The sequence below is a fragment of the Aquarana catesbeiana genome, linkage group LG07 (assembly GCF_042186555.1).
Source record: "Aquarana catesbeiana isolate 2022-GZ linkage group LG07, ASM4218655v1, whole genome shotgun sequence".
In the NCBI taxonomy this organism is placed as follows: Eukaryota; Metazoa; Chordata; class Amphibia; order Anura; family Ranidae; genus Aquarana; species Aquarana catesbeiana.
In genome coordinates, this window is record NC_133330.1 from 311,852,610 (window position 1) to 311,865,758 (window position 13,149).

The 13,149-nt window shown below is 46.2% G+C and overlaps 1 protein-coding gene across 2 annotated transcripts in view; it reads left to right on the forward strand.

The window, feature by feature from the left end:
- Nucleotides 1-13,149, forward strand: part of ADGRL4 (adhesion G protein-coupled receptor L4) — a 320,385-nt gene that overhangs the window by 253,796 nt on the left and 53,440 nt on the right. The window lies entirely within an intron of this gene.

Genomic DNA, 13,149 nt, shown 5'->3' on the forward strand with positions numbered 1-13,149 from the left:
GGCATTGGGAAGAGGTTGACATGCAAAAAAAAAAGTTTCTGCCCAGGGTTCAGCTGTAAGCGTGCACCCACAAAATAGTTTTGAAAAACTTGCTCGGGTTACTTTTCTTTGTTCTGTTTCCATTTAAAAAAAAGAAACATTTTTTTTTTGTTATTTATATTTTTTTCTTTTCTTTGCTTTTGTTCCAAACCTTTTCCTTTGTTTGCAGCTTAGTATGAGATCTCGGTGACTGAACAAGTTTTAATAGCTAACAGCATCATCTATCTTGTTTTATTTTCATTCTGCTCAGGGGGGAGAAGAGATTACATAACCGCCAGTTTGTCATACCTCTTTTCACTTACCATGATCTTGTTTTTGTTTTGTTTTTTTACCTGTGGAAAGAGTGAAGCTGTGCCGTGTTCCTGTACTTATCTCTGGAGAAACATCGAGTCTATTAATGTTCTCTTTCAATGCAGTAATTAAACTCTGAATGCACCCAAACACAGTCTGGGTCTAATGTTAGCTGAAATGTATCGCTTGCTAAGATGGCTTTATTCCTAACAATAATGCAGAATAATAGGCGCGTTTTTTTACGATAATCTTCTAATAGGTACCCAGATGTCGTTATAGCAAGGAAAAAAATGTATGTATCCAAATTAATAATCCCAAAAGAAAGATAGCAAGCCTGACATTTTAATTATTATTATTATAATTATTATTACTATTAATATTAAAGGCATTATTTATAGTATTTTATCTCTTCAATGTACATTTTAAGGCCGATTTGGAACATTTACCTGAGAGTAAACTTTAACAAGAATGGCGTTTTTGTTTTCTCGCTAATCGCTCGTTTTATTGTTTGTAAGCTTTCTATTACTAACAGTCATCAGTATACCAGAGAATGGGATCAGCATCCTCGTTTAACTTCTTTGTGACTACCCAACACCATATTGCCAAAAGTATTGGGACACCTGCCTTTACACGCACATGAAATTTAATGGCATTCCAGTCTTAGTCCGTAGGGTTCAATATTGAGTTGGCCCACCCTTTGCAGCTATAACAGCTTCAACTCTTCTGGGAAGACTGTACACAAGGTTTAGGAGTGTGTCTATGGGAATGTTTGACCATTCTTCCAGAAGCGCATTTGTGAGGTCAGGGACTGATGTGGACAAGAAGGCCTGGCTCGTAGTGTCCACTCTAATTCATCCCGAAGGTGTTCTATCGGGTTGAGGTCAGGACTCTGTGCATGCGAGTCAAGTTCCTCCACCCCAAACTCGCTCATCCATGTCTTTATGGACCTTGCTTTGTGCACTGGTGTGCAGTCATGTTGGTACAGGGAGGGGTCATCCCCAAACTGTTCCCACAAAGTTGGGAGCATGAAATTGTCCAAAATGACTTGGTATGCTGACACCTTAAGAGTTCCCTTCACTGGAACTAAGGGGTCAAACCCAACCCCTGAAAAATAACAGCACACCATAACCCCCCCCCCCCCCTCCGCCAAATGATTTGAACCAGTGCACAAAGGAAGGTCCATAAGGACATGGATGAGCGATTTTATGGTGGAGGAACTTGACTGGCCTGCACCTCAACCTCATAGAACACCTTTGGGATGAATTAGAGCGGAGACTGCAAGCCAGGCCTTCTTGTCCAACATCAGTGCCTGACATCACAAATGCACTTCTGGAAGAATGGTCAAACATTCCCAAAGACACACTCCTAAACCTTGTGGACAGCCTTCCCAGAAGAGTTGAAGATGTTATAGCTTCAAAGGGTGGGCCAACTCAATATTGAACCCTACGGACTAAGACTGGGATGCCATTAAAGTTCATGTGCGTATAAAGGCAGGCGCCCCAATACTTTTGGCAAGATAGTGTATGTGTGGCAGCAAAAGTGTGGGCTTTAAAGCAGAGTTCCCCCAAAAGTGAAACCTCCGCTTTAAGGCCTCCTCCCCGGCTCCTGTTTGTGAAACTGAGCTTTTGGGGAGGAGGGGGAAGCAGGCACCCGAATCGGACAGGTACCTGCTCCCACTTCCGTTCAGAAGCTCTCCCTCTCGAAGTCTTCTGGGCAGTGTTGCCAACCTACCAGATTGAAATTTACTGACACAACACCCAAAATTTACTGGCACAGCCACGTTTTTACTGGCATTTCCAAAAGTTACAAAATTACAATTTTAAGTGAAATTTAGAGTATTTACGCTACAAACATATACAATATGCAATTAGCAATATGATTTAAGGTAACATATTTCTTATTTTATTTTCGATATAGTAAGTAAGTAGCTCAGGGACAGGACTCAGGTGGGCAAGAAATTAGAATGGGCGCACACTCACATGAAATTGACTCTCACAGTGACAGCAGTGTGCAGCAGCCCAGATGAGGATGAGACCTGACTGACACAACACGTCCCCTCTTGAGTCACAGTGACATTCTCTCTCCAAGCCAAGTGGTCCCTTCAGTCCACTCCAGTCTAAACAGCACTGACGGTCCCAGCCTGTCTTGCTCCCATACCACAGACCCACACACGTAGTTGCCAACATTGAAAAAAAAAATATGTGGGACACTTTTTTGGCTGTAGGCGGAGCCGTACAATAATTAGGGGGTGGGCATTCGTTTGTAGGTGTGGCTTAGCAATAAAAAATACAAGTGCGGCGCGCAAAGTGCGCCTCTGCGAAAAATGGGCGTGGTTTACGTGAAATAGTGGGCATGTCTTAAATGGGTGTGGCTCAAGAGGGTGTGGTTAGAGTCTGAGATGAATGAGCGATGGAGAGGGAAAGGAGAAGAGGGAAAGGGGGAGAGGGAAAGGGGGAGAGGGAAATGACGGGACAGCAGCCCCAGATCCTACACAACAATAGAAATATGTGTATTCTAGAAAGTTTAACAATCAGCAGATAAAGATACTCCAAACACCTGGTGTTAACGCTTCAATCATCCCGGCACCATGATTGTTATGGTGTCAGGATGATTGAAGCGCATTATTTCTATTATTACATTGTAATATAAAATTAAATCATTCAACTCACCATAATGCCGAATCAGTGGGATCCCTGAGCGTGTCACCTGCCACGTCGCCTGCCACCAGCAGAGTCCTTCCTTGCATCAGATGTCCCTAGCAGAGTCCGTCCTTGCATCAGGTGTCCCCAGAAGAGTCTGTCCTCACATCAGGTGCCCCTAGCAGAGTCTGTCCTTGCATCAGGTGTCCCCAGCAGAGTCTGTCCTCGTATCAGGTTCCCCAGCAGTCTGTCCTCGCATCAGGTGCCCCTAGCAGAGTCCGTCCTTGCATCAGGTGTCCCCAGCAGAGTCTGTCCTTGCATCAGGTGCCCCTAGCAGAGTCCGCCCTTGCATCAGGTGTCCCCAACAGAGTCTGTCCTCGTATCAGGTGCCCCCGGCAGAGTCCCTCCTTGCATCAGGTGCCCCCAGCAGAGTCAGTATAGACCCCCTCAGTGCAGAGCCCCCTCCATCAGTGCAGACCCCCTCCATCAGTGCAGACCCCCTCAGTGCAGACCCCCTCCATCAGTGCAGACCCCCTCAGTGCAGACCCCCTCCATCAGTGCAGACCCCCCCCAGGGCAGACCCCCTCCATCAGTGCAGACCCCCCTCCATCAGTGCAGACCCCCCTCCATCAGTGCAGATCCCCCTCCATCAGTGCAGACCTCCTCATTGCAGATCCCCCCTCTATTAGTGCAGAACCCCCTCAATTAGTGCAGCCCCCCTCTGTTAGTGCAGACCCCCCTCAGTGCAGCCCCCCCTCTATTAGTGCAGATCCCCCTCTATTAGTGCAGACCCCCCTCAGTGCAAACCCCCCCTCTATTAGTGCAGACCCCCCTCAGTGCAGCCCCCCTCTATTAGTGCAGACCACCCTCAGTGCAGACCCCCCTCTATTCATGCAGACCCCCCTCAGTGCAGCCCCCCCTTTATTAGTGCAGACCCCCCTCAGTGCAGCCCCCCCTCTATTAGTGCAGACCCCACTCAGTGCAGACCCCCCCCCTCTATTAGTGCAGATCCCCCCTCAGTGCAGACCCCCCTCTATTAGTGCAGACCCCCCTCAGTGCAGACCCTCCCATAACGCCCCCCACCACACATCCAGGAGCAGCCGGTGTTCTGCCAAGAAAGTTCCCCTCGGCAAGTAAGGACCCCCCTGTACTGCGCAGGCGCAGTGCTTGCGCAGTACGAGCTGGCAGAAATAGCCGAGCTGGAGAACTTTTCGGCAAGACACCGGCGCCGTGTGTTCAGTGGAGAGGGGAGGGGCCGATCCGTGCAGCTAAAAAAGCCGATTCATTGGCTGTACGGATCGAGCCCCCTTCCTCTCTCCACTGAACACTAGGGGGAAGATCGTGCGGCGGCGCCGGCGGCCATTTTTCTGGAGCCAGCTGCTCCAAAAATTAAAAAAACAACATTCCCAATTTTCCTGATGGAAATCCCGATTCGGGACAGCCTCCAATAGGGACAAGGGTCCCAAAATCGGGATTGTCCCGGGAAAATCGGGACTGTTGGCAACTATGCACACATGAGGCTCTGGCCACTCTGCTTGGCTCCATTGCACCGCCTCCGCCTGAGCCACCCGATCACACTGTAGAAGGCACTCGGATGGCATCACAGCCATATTTTTTACTGGCAACCTTTTACTTTTACTGGCATTTACTGTCAGGAGAAAATTGCCAGTAAAAATACTGACGGTTGGCAACATTGCTTCTGGGACATATGACAGGTCCTAGAAGACTTCGGGACCAGTCACAGACTGCAGTGCCACTTGCACATGCGCAGTGGGCACCCGGCTGTGAAACCGCAAGCTGTCACAGCCGGGTGCCCATAGTAGAGATGTGGGCGCCACCAAGGGAGGATATGGGGAGAACACAGCTGTGGTGAGTACACCGCTGGACTGTGGGACAGGTGAGTGGCTGTTTATTAAAAGTCAGTCAGCAGCTTTTTTGTAGCTGCTGACTTTTAATAAACAAACAAATGACTAGAACTCCGCTTTAACTCACATATACGGCTCCGGGCTCCCAGAGCCCTTTCCTTTTCAATCTGCAGCCACTGTAATTTTATTTAAAATTCAATGCAATATGGCAGCCTGGAGGTGTTCCGTACACTATTGGAGTACAGAACTTCCACTAAAATGTTATTTCCTGCTTGTGTGATTGGCTCACTGATTTCCCCAAGAGTCTGCACTAAGATACAAGTCAGATTTTACACATCTCATGCAACAAACATCAACTGAATAATAATGAAATAGTCACAAGTCACTATTCAGAATCACTCAGCACACAACAAACAGCTTCTTCTTCAGAGCAGAACCAGGCAGGAATCCCCAATAAAGTTTATTAAAATCCTTGCAATGTACATTGATCATAAAGTTAATATCAATCTGCGCAATCCCGTGAAATAAAGTGGTGTAAACTAATTTTCAATAATAGACAGAGCTGTGCTATAAAAAAAAAAAAAAAAAAAAAAAAAAAAAAAAAAAAAACATTAATAATAATAAAAGTGTAACTAAAAATGGTAATCAATAAACATATATTACATATATACATACATATTGCTGAAAGGTCATACAGTATCTCACAAAAGTGAGAACACCCTTCACATTTTTGTAAATATTTTATTATATCTTTTCATGTGACAACACACTTTTTTTCCAATTAAGAATACATACTTGAATAGATTTTTTTTTTAAAGGCAGAGTTTAGTTTCACTTAAAAAAAAAAAACATGATATGTTCCATTAACAAAAAAAAGAGCTGAGTATAAGCCTAAGGTTGGGGGCCCAAAGCTTTGCAGGCAACCCTCCAAGTGAAAGTGTTTTCCACTTGTTACCCCTTTCCTTTGCATCAAATTACACATTAAGGTCTTGCTCACACTACTCATAGCGAATGGGCTGCCCTATGCGCGATTGACGCTCCAAAGAAGCTCAGGGACCAATTTCGCTCTTGCGTTTTGCCAGGTGTGGGCAGGTTAAAACAGTTAGATGCTGTCCCGGCCGGGAGAGTAAGAGCTAATGTCATGCCTGGTTTCTTGGTATTATCGATGTGTTCCTGTCTGGGTCCAGCCCACTTGTCCAGTGTTTTCTAAATTGGTATTGGTATTGTATTAAAGTTTGGGGAGAGAGGTGAGTGAGTCTAGAGAGTTTCAGCACAGCTGTGGGTTGTGGGACATGTAAGGGATTGAGATGGAAGATGAGACCCAGAAGCAGGGGTGTTGCTAGGGGGTGGCTTTTGGGGTTATAGCCCCGAATCTGGGGCCCATAGCCCCGAGTCTCTGCAGGAGTCCCCAAGGGGAGGGAAGGCTCTCTGGGGACCCTGATGCTAAGGGGGAGGCTCTCTGGGGACCCTGAATTTAAGGGGGAGTCTTTCTGAGGACCCTGATGTAAGGGGGAGGCTCTCTGGGGACCCTAATGTAAAGGGGGGCTCTCTGGGGACCCTGATCTAAGGGGGGCTCTCGGGGGATCCTGATGTAAAGGGGGGGCTCTCTGGGGACCCTGATGTAAAGGGAGGGCTCTCTGGGGGACCCTGATGTAAAGGGGGGGCTCTCGGGGACCCTGATGTAAGTGGGGGCCTTTCTGGGGACCCTGATGACCCTGATGTAAGTGGGGGGCTCTCTGGGGACCCTGATGTAAGTGGGGGGGGGCTCTCCGGGGATATATGCACACACACACATGTATATTACTGTATATACATGTGTATGCCCACCCAAGCTTATGACTTTCTTTACTACACTGCTATGAGCTCTAGCTCCAGATCTTTTGTAGACCTAGCAACGCCCCTGCCCAGAAGGCTGTTGTGTGCCACTGTCCATATGTAGAGACTTTTAACTTGTGGTTTGCCCTGAAGACACCAGCACTGGTGTACACCTCCAAAGAACTTACACTTGCATGAGAGAGCCTATGAACGAGTATGATTGTGGGTCTACACTTCTTCAGGTATGCCGGAACAGCACTCAGCCTGTAGTTATAGTTAGGAAATTAGGAATGAAAAATGCCTGGCTTGTTGGACTGTGGAATGCCTTGCACTTTTTCTAAGTAAAGTATTAAAACATGGAAACATAACAAGCAGCCTGTGGATAGCGTGTACCTGTTCTAGGTGGCACAGCCTCTAGCAGCGAGGGAGATGTTGTCGGCACTCCTTCTGCCAGCGGTCTGTCTCCCAGAGCAACGGGAGCGGATTGTACTGCAGAGGTTCCCAAATCATGGCAAAACACGCCCGTATGTGAATGGGGCCTTATTAGTCATATTATTGGGAAGACTAAACCTCAAGCTACTGACAGAAGTAATAGAGGACAGGAAATTGACGTAACAAGTTGTTTGTGGATGAATGGTTATAGAATAAGAATAAAAAGCACTGGAGATTTAGCTAGAGACCTATAAATATGAAGTGGAATTCAGGCCTGGAGATCACAATATAATAACCAGGAGCAGCGAAGAGAGAGAAGTCCAAATATTACATTAGTCACGCTACTGCCTGGTTTACTAAACTCTGATAAGTGTCAACATCTGCTCTTCATTCTAATGGAAGCCATCAAGCCAACATCTATCTGATGGGTTGTAATCTGGTTTCTGTTTAGTAAAAATCACCTTTTATCATGTATCTGCAGAATGTGAATAGTGTTTTGTGGCCGTCTGAGAAAACAAGAGAATCAGATTGCCTCTTTAACATCAGGCGGCACGTACTCGCAGCCTAACCTGTTTATCATGTACATCTTATGAAACCGGGGCCTCTAATTCCCTTTTCAATTTTTGTAATAATATTGTCCTCAAACTGCTAGAAAACCAGACTAACAGTGATTGTATTACAGTCTAATCCTCTAAGAGCATATGCAATCTGCTCTGAATAGGTAACAGAGGAAATTTAGAGGAAAATGCAGAGATTGGCATGGCCTGGTTTTTTAATGATTATTTCAACTTTCTGCCAAAAATTGGTACATCTTTGGAACAACCCTACGGTTTTGTTTGCCAATTGGTTCCATTTGGGTAGTGAATTGGTTCCTTTCTGCACTTCCTAGTGCAGGGGTCTCCACACTATGGCCCATGGGACACATCCAGCCACTACAAGATTTTTTCCAGCCACAGGTTAGGGTCTGTGGAATATTCTCAATGGGGGGGAGATTTACTAAAACTGGAGCGTGCAAAATCTGGTGCAGCTCTGAACTTAAATCAATCAGCTTCCTGGTTTTATTGTCAAAGCTTAATTGAAAAATCTGAAGTTAGAAGCTGATTGGCTACCATGCACAGCTGCACCAGATTCCGAGTGCACCAGTTTTAGTACTGTACATCTCCCCCAGTGTCTACTGATTAAGGATTAAGGTCAACAGAGGCTGGCTGTGATGTTTGCTTCTTATGTAAGGTGGGACTCCTAAGGCAGACTAAGGTGGCTTTGATGGGGACCATAATATAAGGCAGGACTCTTAAGGGGTCCTTGATGGGAATTTTTTTTAGGTCCGTGATTATTTGTAATATATTTGTTGCGCCCCTCCTACTAAAAAGTTTGGAGGCCCCTACCCTAGTGCAGGATGACCTAGGTTGGCACCATAGGGCATGGGAGGCAGTGCTGAGGTCTTCCATTGAGTGCTGTTGGGTGGGCCCATATCACTGTCCAGTGCCAGTATTTTCTATGCCAACCCCCTGATAGTATGGAAACTCCGTCCAACAGATGCCAGCACTTGCAGCCCTGTGAGGCTGGTGTGCCCTTTATACCAGCAGTTACCAATCAAGACTTTAGGGCCTTAAAGTCCCACTACATTATTTTTTCATTGGTTTTGTTGGTTTACAGACTTTATCAGTCATTTACTGCAGGCAGTTTATGACTCCAATGGGAAGAATTTACTGACTTTCTGTATGGTCACAGGGACAGGAAGTGAGAGGAATCTCTACAAAGGATACATTTAAAGTAATTAAAGAACTATTGTTTGCATAGGTAAAAAAAAACAGTATAAACCAGTGTTTGAATTGTAGAGAAGGCATGATGATATGATCCATAGTGTCCCCGGAGACACCACTGAGTCCATGAAAGTTTCAAGTTTGTTTGCAGACACCCTGCTTTTCACAATGCAATCATGCAACGCAAGGCTTTAGTATAGGGGTTCTTGTCTCAGTTGGGACAGGAGGCAATAAAAACCGACAGTTGAACCAGGGTTTTAGTGCCCCCAACCGCTACTTCTTTAGCAGCAGCGGCAGCAGCTGCAGCTGGGGACATACACATGCCTAAGCTGCAAATTTTTGGCTTTGTGTCCACAGCAGGAATTTTACCCTCTGTTGCTTTTGGTGGGCACTACCACCTGCCGATTACGGTACATTCAAGTGAATGGGGCAACTTTGCAAGCACCTCACAACTTAGTGTGGGTCCAAGGAGTTAAAGCAGGTGATAAGGAGGTGATACCATGATTCCTCACCGCCTGTCAACGGTCCGTGACGCACATGTGAACGAATCCTTAAAGAGGATTCTTCGCAATATTATGTGAGTAACATTGTCAATATCTGGACATTGATTCCATGTTTCGATTGCACAAAAACAGCAAACAACAAAAATCTCAATAGTTATAGCTAGCTTGTGTAGTCATGATTCACCGTTTTTATTTAAATGAATTTGATAAAATCTTGAAATCCTTATGGTTTATTTCAGCTGTTCTGTTCCTTGTTATCTAAATATATAGTATATTGACATCTTTTGAAGTTATAATGGTATCTAATAGGATTGGCGATGATGATGTTTTTGACATTCATGTGAAGGGGGTTTGGGGACATTTTGGGCAATCTATTGGGGGTCAGTAATGGTAAAAAAAAAGTTGGGCACCCCTGTCTTAAGGACCTATTATAAACACAGTCATTGCCACTTAATATGTGGAGATAGGGCATCCCTATGTAATGACTTAAAGACAGCCATAAGCTGCATAGACATTTCAAGAGACTTTCTGCTATAGGAATCTCTGCATTAAGGTAAAAAAAACCTCTCCACTATCTGTTATACACCCCCCCCCCCAATCACTAAACACTTACCTGACCTCTTTCACCGCTCCAGCACTGTCCCAGCTGCAGCACCACTCTCCTCTCTTTCTGGTCTCATAGGAGACACAGAGAGCAGCAGTAGCCATGAGCTCCTGCTGCTGTCAGTCAAACTCCTGTGAGGAGGGAGTGGAGGTGTGGCTTGCGATCATTGTGCATGTCTATGGATTCACACAGCCCAGCTCAGGAGTGCCTGTGCATGGTTGCCCCTTAGCATCTATCTTGCTGAAGGGGAACTACAAAGAAGAAACATACAGCGCTGGAGAGGGACCACCTAAAGCGGAGGTAAGGAACCCCCTTTGTGCAGTATTGCTGCATAGAGCAGGTAAATAGAGCATCTTTTTGTTTAAATAAAAAAAAATACCCTTTTATCACAGTTTATAATAGTAGCAAGATCCCAGGCCTCCTTTAGTCTAATGAGAACCTCCAGAGCCAAGAGCTGCTGACATCCTTCTGTATAGCGTGGGTTATAGGGCATAGTGGGTGTAGTACAAGATAGATTAATGGGCACCAGACACTTCTTGAATGCAAAGAGATTTTATTTCTCTTGAACAGAACTGTGGGAGAGAGGGTTAGGGCCAGGACACCCTTAGATAGTCGCAATGTGAATTGGCAGTCTCCGAGACTTCTACAGTTAGACAGCCATGCATGGAAAGACATCCAGCAAGACACCACATCTGCATGCGTAGAAGCGTTCTCTCCTATGGCAACAGTCTTAACCACTTGCCGCTCGCCATATAGCAAAATGACGGCGGCAAAGTGGGTTCGATATCCTGATATCAAGCCGCTGCGCCCCCAGGGGGCACGCATAGCGGTGATCGTTGTTGCGGTGTGTCGGTCTGACACGCCGCAACACTGATATAGGTAAAGAGTCTCCGTCAGAGTGTGTCCAATCACGGCTGATCACAGTGTAAACAGGAAAAGACATTGATTGACTTTTCCTCACTTGCGTCTGTCAGCGAGTAGTAGTCGGCTGCTCCTCTGACAGGGGGGTCTGTGCCGATTGATTATCAGCGCAGCCCCCCCCCCCGAGGATGCCCACACTGGATCCTAGTATATAATGGAGATGTAGACATGGCCTGCAACTTCTTGGGTGACCAGTGGTTTGTGGATTCCCTACAACAGAAGTTGCTGGTACAGCGCCGCCCGTGCCTTCTCAATGATGGAGAGCAGCAGCAAATTGGTTGATTTGTAAAGGAATTTTTCAACCTGCCCTTCCTTACAATAAAGGGAGCTGGACATATGGTACCAACTGACAAACCCAGCCCGGCCTTTATCGTGTTCAGTCGCTGCATCAACAATGAGCCTTTTTTAATCTGATTACCTGTCACCACCAGGTATGCCACCCTAGACCACCAGAGATGCCAATCAGTGCCCAAAATGGATGCCAATCAGTGCCCACAATGGATGCCAATCAGTGTCCACAATGGGCATCACTGATTGGCAGGCATTATTGTTTGGCACTGATTGGAATCCATCAGTACCATTTATTAGTGTACATCAGTGCCACCTATCAGTGCCCATCCATGCCCATCCGTGCCGCGTTTCAGTGCACATCCTAGCCGCCTTTCAGTGCCCATCAGTGCCACCTATGTGTACCCATCAGTGCTGCATATCTGTTCCACATATCTGTGCCCATCAATGCCGCCTATCAGTGCCCCATCAGTGCCGCATATTAGTGCCCATCATCAGTGCTCATCAGTGCCACCTCATCAGTGCCACCTCATTGATGCCACCTCATCAGTACCCATCAGTGCCACCTTATCAGTGCCCGTCAGTGCAGCCCCATCAGTGCCCATTAGTGAAGGAGAAAACTTACTTATATACAAAGTTTTGTAACAGAAACAAAAAAAACTTTTTAAAAAAATTTTTTCGGTCTTTTTTAATTTGTTTAGCAGAAAATAAAACGCACAGAGGTGATTAAATACCACCAAAAGAAAGCTATATTTGTGGGAGCAGAATGATAAAAATTTAGTTTGGGTACGGTGTAGCATGACCGTGCAATTGTCATTCAAAGTGCGACAGCACTGAAAGCTGAAAATTGGTCTGGGCAGGAAGGTGTATAAGTGTCCTGTATTGAAGTGGTTAAAACAGTTCCTAACACAAGTTGTAATGAACTCCTTTACTCTTATACAGTCACTTATTGTAGGTTCTCAACCCATTGAGCTCCCAGTCTCTCTCACTGGACTTGGTGATTCACTGCCACCGAATCCTTTGAGCTCTTCCAATCTTCACTTAAGTATCTTCCTCAAGCGTCACCCTTGCTTCTCTGCTGGGTCCCTAGCTTGGCACTCCAGATACTTCTCAAGCTTCACGCCACTGGCCTGCTCAGTCCCTGGCTTGACACACAAGGCTGCTTTGCAAGCGTCACCTCCGCTGACTGGGTCCCTGGCTTGACACCTGCTGATTCTTCACCATCCCCGTTTGGTGAGAATACTGCTCCGGTACTTGCTTCAGCTACTCACTGGGGTCCCTGGTAATAAGGTGTATGGTCCCTTAGTGGCCACAGCCTCCCCCCTACCTCCGACAACTAAAGGTTCTCTGGCCGGCAGAACTGTCACTTCTGGTTGGACTGCACGCTGCAATCCCAACCCTGCACTGCTCTCTTGGTTCTGGATAGGCCATCAGACAGCATAGCAGCCAGATTTGCCTGGGATAGACCCAAACTCCGTCCCAGCAGCCTGGGCAGTACAACACATGTCCACCCAGACAGCCGTCCCAGTGGCACAGAACACTGATCACCTGACTCCACCCAAATATATAGGATATCCTAGCAGGCCAAAGGATTTAAAAAAAAACCCTGCCTATTGGCTGAGATACCCCATATACTCCTAATCTGTTCTTGCCTTGCCCTTCTCTTATCTAATGTCACCAGGTACCCAGCCACCCAGTAGCAGAAGAGAGAAGTGCAGCAATTCCAGACATAGGGTGAACTCAATTGATCCCTAACAATGAGCCAAGGTAACTACACCTGACAGGTACACTTAGGAGCAATCCTGCCTAAACATCAGGGTGCTACATAATTAAAAAAAGGTCTCAGTTTGGGTCTCCGAGAATATGCCATAGAAGGTTTCTCAAAATGAAGGGTATGCGTAGTCCTCACTCTTGGAAACCAATATTATATTGCCTTGTTTTTATTTATGACAAGTTGGCTTTGAATTAAACAAAAGAAATGTTTAGAAT